Below are 6,836 nucleotides of genomic sequence, written 5' to 3' on the forward strand. Positions count from 1 at the left end.
AGTTGCGAATCATCCACTGAGCAGCTTGCAACAAGTCTCCACCAAAGTTCCACCAGGCCACCTCGCTGGACCTGCTAACAGCAACCTCAGAACATGTATACAAGTATGCGGAAGTGTACTCAATAAGTATTAAGTCTAACCTCGAAGAAGTAGTGGCGAGGGGTCGACAATAATACTCACTATCAATATCAATAAGTAGTTTATTCATAAGTAGGGAAAATATGAAAGCATGATATCATCGGGCATGGGCAAAAGATAAGAACACAATAAATAGGAAATTTAGACATGTTTCAGGCAAAGGAGATCGAATACGAATTAAATGCATCAATTCTTGCGTATAAATGTGATACGAATCAACTAGCATTTTATATGAATGCTTCTACTTGAATCTAGGATGTCCATACAGACTCAGTCTAGGTATCTTGTCATAACCCGATACATGATTGATGTACCCAACTCTACCTATGGATCTCATGCATGTATAGCATCAAGTAGCATATGTAGATAATATGCATGAATATGGTATGTAAATATGCATGATCTCACTCTCAATACCTCATAGCTCAAATGCATATGCCCGACACTGGCCAAGTGTCCAATCGAGCACCAATCAAAGTGCCTGCGCTTACATGGCCCAAAGTAACATGGATAATCACATGATTCCGGAGGGACAAATCCAAATCCAAGCGCTATTGTGACGTGTAACCCGATCCAGTTATAATATCATTGCCGCGTGCAACCCGATCTAATTATAATGCCATCAATAATCGATAACCAATATCCACTCATAATGTCTTTGATGCCTAAATCCTCAACTTTTCTCAATATCCAACTCTCCAACTCATGCATATGCATATGAAATGATATAATAAAGACACACCAGGACATAATAATAAAATAAGGATGAATAGAGATGGTTATGGCTAATCATATATTTCAATTTTTCATAACAGTTCAATATGCTTATTTAACATTCTTAAGTATGATCATGATATCAGCAAGAGCAAAGTAAGCCAATAGCCTTAAATCATAAATCAAGTAAGACAATTGTATGACTATGGCAAATTTAGAAAGCTCAACAGGATGAAAGAAATTTGTCATATCCAAATCAACAAGTCATAACACTAGCGTGGTCTCTAATCATGATTAGGATTCATCACGTAGTCATAGCATCAAGGAAACATGGATGAACAATTCACATAGTCTAAATGAAGTATATTATAAGCCTTACTCTATCCGGGTGTGGTCACAACTAGTGGTGACAAAATGGTTAAAAGAACATAGTTAACCACCCATATTATCCACTAAAAATTGGGTTGGATAATGAACTTATTAAAAAAGAGTCAAATATGGATAAGAACCATATTATCCATTTAAAAAATGGATAACCAATGGATAACTAATGGGTATAACTTTTACATTTGTAAAACCTCAAATTGGGGGTTCCTCAAGTTTGGGAGACTAGGAATTCTCCCAAAAGTGATCATATTCAAGAAGTCATGGATAATATGGCAACCCATATTATCCGCCGGCTAACCCTTTTTTATCCGTGTTAAATATGAGCCGGGTCGGATAATTTATCCTTTTTTTCATTGCTCGTTTTCGACCCCTTCCATATCCGACCCCACCCGCCCGTCTGCTACCCCTAGTCACAACCTAGCTACACATATACGCTCGTCACCTCACATATACGTGGCATCCAAATTAAGTGACAAGTTTCAAATAAATTACTTGTGGGGGATAATTCCCGCTTACAAAGATATACAAGAGACTCACCTTTTTTCGGTCTAGCTTTTGTTGGAAAAAATTGGATGATTATGGAGAATAAAAGGTTTAGCTTGAGGCGTGTCAAAGACACTGTCCTTAAGGATATTTCGCCCACCCCGAGATGAATAATATTAGGCGTATCCCCCAGGATTCAACAAGCTCTTCTAGTATAACTAGGAGCAGAAACAACAAAGATTTGTGAGAAGAAAACCCAGCACAAAAGAAAAGGGAAGAAAAGTTTTAACTTTTTTCACACAGATTAAAAGATGAAAATATAAATATATATAGTCCAAACCAAATGGACTCTCTGATTGGAAACGTGCAAAGCCATAATGGCTTTTCAAAGCAAAATGACTGTTACATAGAAACAGACGTTTTCAATTGAGAATTAAAATATTTTGAAATATCAATACAAAGACTAATTAGTGAGTTTACAATTCACTGAATAACGTTCAAAAAACCATTAAGGCTTTAATAACAAAACGTAAAACCATTTAAGGCTACAAAATGTCAAACATTCAAATCTCATATATACATATAGGTATCAAAATCAGTTTTAATATTTCAAAATTCTATTGTACAATCTGTTACAAATAATAAGAGTAATTTGTATAATAAAGAGCAATTAATATTATATTAAGGAATGAACATAGACATTAATTTGAATATTTCTTTTTGAGATATTAAAATATTTTTTTTTCCTATCATTTATGACGAACTTGTTTGTCACAAAAAGTGTAAAAATTTTGTAGTTAAAGAAATTGAATCATCACTAAAAGGGTCTTCAATACCGACAAGTCTATTTTGTCACTAACTATACTTTTGATTAGTGACGATGTCGATTGTCTTTAAAGCTATACATAATTTGTATTTAAAAGAATGTGATTACGTCACTAAATGGTTATGCTTTATGTACAAAAAAAACTTTCGTCTCTAAATATATAAATTCGCAACAAATCTGTTTGTCCAAAAAGGACAACAATTTCGAAGTCGAAACTATTTTTGTGTCTCAACAAATGGTGCTATTAGTGATAATACTAATTTATCGCTATATGTTGTCTTAATTAGTGGCAATTTCAGTTGTCGTCAAACATTAAGTTAATTTATAGATAAAAATATAATTATGTTATAATATAAAGACCATTTCTGGACAAACTATTTCTTGTCACTAAATATATGTAACAATATGACTTACTTTCTATAGATAAAAGGGACATTTTTGTGAAGAAAATGTAGCGATCCTAAAATATATAGATATTTAAATATTTTTTTATGACGAATTATATATATAACATTTGAAATTATAGTTAAATGGTTTGTTATTAATTACGTGTATATTTTAATTTTTTAAAATTAGCTTATGTAAATAAAAAATATCACGAAAAATGTAATACCAAAATACATACAAAACATATACTAATAACATCTACAATGAGATAACATCTGAGTACAAACTCACTAATAGCCCGTTTGGCCAAGCTGCAAAAATCAGCTTATTTTGAGAAATTCTTTTTTTCGAAAGTGCTTTTCTTTAAAGTACTTTTGGTGAGAAGCAGTTTGTGTTTGGCTAATTAGTTTGAAAAGCACTTCTGGGCAGCAAATAGTGTTTGGCCAAGCTTTAAAAAACTGCTTCTAAGTGTATTTTTCTCAAAAGTGTTTATCAAAAAAGTGCTTTTGGAGAGAAGCTACTTTTTTCTGCTTCTCCAAAACTGGTTCTACTTCTCCTCAAAAGCACTTTTTTCTTTCCAAAAGCTTGGCCAAACACCTCAATTTTTGGCCAAAAGTGCTTTTGGCAAAAAAAAAATTTTTTAGCAAAAAAAGCTTGGCCAAACAGGCAATAAGTAAATAAAGTGAAAGCACTCAAACATAAAAGGTCTAATTAAAATACATGAATAATGGTAAACTAAAAGAACAAAAGTATGTTGCTTCCAGATCATGTGCCAACGCAGCGTCCCCTTATCTTATAACTTCATTGACGTTTTTGCACCTTCATATATCTGTATTAAAAGAAAAACATTGAGTATATACTTTTTGATTTCATGATTTGAAACAAATATATTTTCAAACTTAAATGATAAAACTAACATTAATTAGTGAAGAAAATAGTAGTAATAAAGTGAGAAATATATAGCAACTTCTTTGCGAAATCGTTACTAGTAGATCATCACAATCTACATATATAGAAACTTATTCCTCATCAAAAGAATGTTAAAAAATACTTCATTACGCGATGAATCAAGGCCCTCGATTTATAGCGAAAGACAATTTTTACAACAAAAGATTGTAAATTTGCTCTTGTGCTATTCAACTCCTGCATAGAGACTAATAGAGCATTGATAAAAATGCTGTTAGGAACTTTTATTAGATAAAGATATTAAGCAAATCAAAAACCGGATGAGAGAGAGAGGTGTTGATTTACCTGATTATAGGAGTCGGCGAAGATGATGGCACCTGCTATGGCTAGATAGCCATCAGTTGGGTTGGGGTAATAAAAAGCTATTGATAAAAAAAGAAGAATAGGCAGAAAATACTAGTAGGAATTTCTCCTTTTTCTTGGAGTTTGTAGTTGTATTTGAGTTGAATACTTAAGTTTATCTTAGTGGGAGGCTATCATGAGTTTACATGGAGGGAATGAGTGAGAGAGAATTTTACACAAAAATATTGAAGGGAAGCTAAAAAATTGAAAGTTAACTTTTGTTATTTTATTTTCCCTCCAATATTTTCATGTGTATTTCCATAACACTTCCCTCCATTTAATGACTTTCCATTAAAATTATTAAGATTATATTTTGTTTACCCTAAAAAATGGATAACAATTAAACTTATAATGCAGTTTTAAAGATATGTGATTTCACCTAATACCAATTGATAAATGTAAAGATAAGTGATGCAAATTGACAATAATATAAAGCAAACCAGCGTTTGGACAGAGCCCTCGAGCTCAGACACCCTCGAGCTAGTTATGCAAGAACATTTAAAATGCAATGAGTATTATATTGCTTTGATCTGTGTGAATGTAAGCTGATTACAAAATGATCAGAACCCATTTTATATAGTAGAGGAATCCTATCTATGGTATAATTCGAATTACGGAAGTAAATCCCTTGATTAGCCTAAACAACTGCCCTTGATTTGATCTGTTCCGGAATTTTTGCCGAGATCTTCGATCGGTTACGGATATCTCTCCTTTCCATTACTGCGCTTCGTTCGAAATCGGTCATGTATGGTCTCAATCGTTGTTGGCCTCGATCTCGACGAGCACCTCGATTCTCGAGCTCGATACCTTATCTTTGTGCTCTGACCCGATCCATTGTGAGATTGACCCTCAACGTGATTCCCTGGTCTCGATTAAATGGTAAAATCGGGCAAGCCCTATTTTAACCGTATACAGATATTCCCCTTGTTTCTTGGAGTGTAATGAGAAGAAACGAACTGAGTGTTGATACCCAACTTTTCCCTCATATTTAAAAAAAAAAATGTATGAATACCTTCAAAATAGCTTATTTGCACCATCATTTAGTTTTCAAACCTATACAAGCATTTTTCATAAATTTTCCATAATTTTTAGAAACCCTGAATTAATTTCTTTCCGCACTTTATTATATAAATATTCAATAATTGTCCTTCAAATTATATTTTTATGATGATTTAATCATCCAAACTTATTATTTACACCAACATGTATGCTTTTATATATTTAACTTCATTTTTTCATAATTACAATTGCATTTTTAGGCTAGTTGCACATTTTTGCAATAATAGCCTATATTCATGTATAATTATATTATTTATGCCAAAATAACTTTTTATATTTTTTATAATATTAGTTATTATTTTCAATCTTTTTAATGCACAAATAATATTTTTATTATTTATTAATTACATTTATAAATTATTTTTGATAAATATTGGGTATTTAAATAACAGCCCCACTTTTAAACCAATTTCGGACCAAGTAAAAGGCCTAAAACCCTCAAAATCCTAGCCCAAATACCCCATCCCAGATCAAAATAACCCAACCCTTTAGAACCGGTCGGCGCCCCATCTCCATGACCCGCCCGTTCCAACTTTTAATCTTGTCGCTGAACTCTTAAGATCAACGACCCTTATTCATTCCTCCCTTTTAATTATAACATCACCCCCAAACCCTAATCATTCCCCTCTAATCCGCCGCCCTCACACACTCTCAATCTCTCCCTTCTTCTTCAACTAAATCCTAATCGCCGCCCCCTTAAAACCTTCTCCTAATCCCACCAAATATGGGATTCGACTACCATTTCTTGCCATATCTGACCCCTTTTGGTACTAGTTGTTCTCTTATGGTATTACTTAGGTGCTTGCCTAAACATGGCAAGTAAATCTCTTTCGAAATCGAACCAAAATGGTTCAAATCTCTAATTTTGAACGCTATTCTGTCTATATACGTTCTACGCTACTGTGTGAGTTCGATTTTTTGTTTACATTCGACTGATTTTTCACTTTCCCTAAAAGCTAGGGTTTACAGGTCTCTCTCTTAAATTGATTTTCAGATTATTTTGCATTTTTATTTACCTTGTTTATTGCTTGAATTACTCGGTTTCCTTGATTATGGCTTGATTTTTGCTACTACATAAACCCCTCCCCCATTCCCTTTTAGACAGACTCTGAATCACTAAAATTTTCCGCTAAAAAAACTAAGGCTTTTCACTCTGTGTTCGCTTATTCTCTTGTTCTATTTTGGCTCTTGGCCAGCTGAAAGCCAAGGCCACTGGATTTCTTATTTTCCGACCTTCCTTGGGTGTGAGCACTGCCTTGGGTTCTTTGAAGTCCTTGGGAACTTGATGCATCTGAGATTCTAGGTCATATTGCTGTTCTTTTCTTACATGTTGAGCAATAACTAGTTAGTTCTTAACCTTTGCAATGTTCGTTCTCTTATGTTCTAATTAGCATATCCATGTTTCTGAAATTGCATGACTTGATGTAATTTCTCGGCTCTCTTTATGTGTGATTCTGTTATGAACCTCTCTAGCATTGACTTATGCCTAAACTGTTAGTCCTAAAAAATGTATTTGTATTTAACTTAGGCAATT

This window comes from Nicotiana attenuata, chromosome 1 (assembly GCF_001879085.1).
Source record: "Nicotiana attenuata strain UT chromosome 1, NIATTr2, whole genome shotgun sequence".
NCBI lineage: Eukaryota > Viridiplantae > Streptophyta > Magnoliopsida > Solanales > Solanaceae > Nicotiana > Nicotiana attenuata.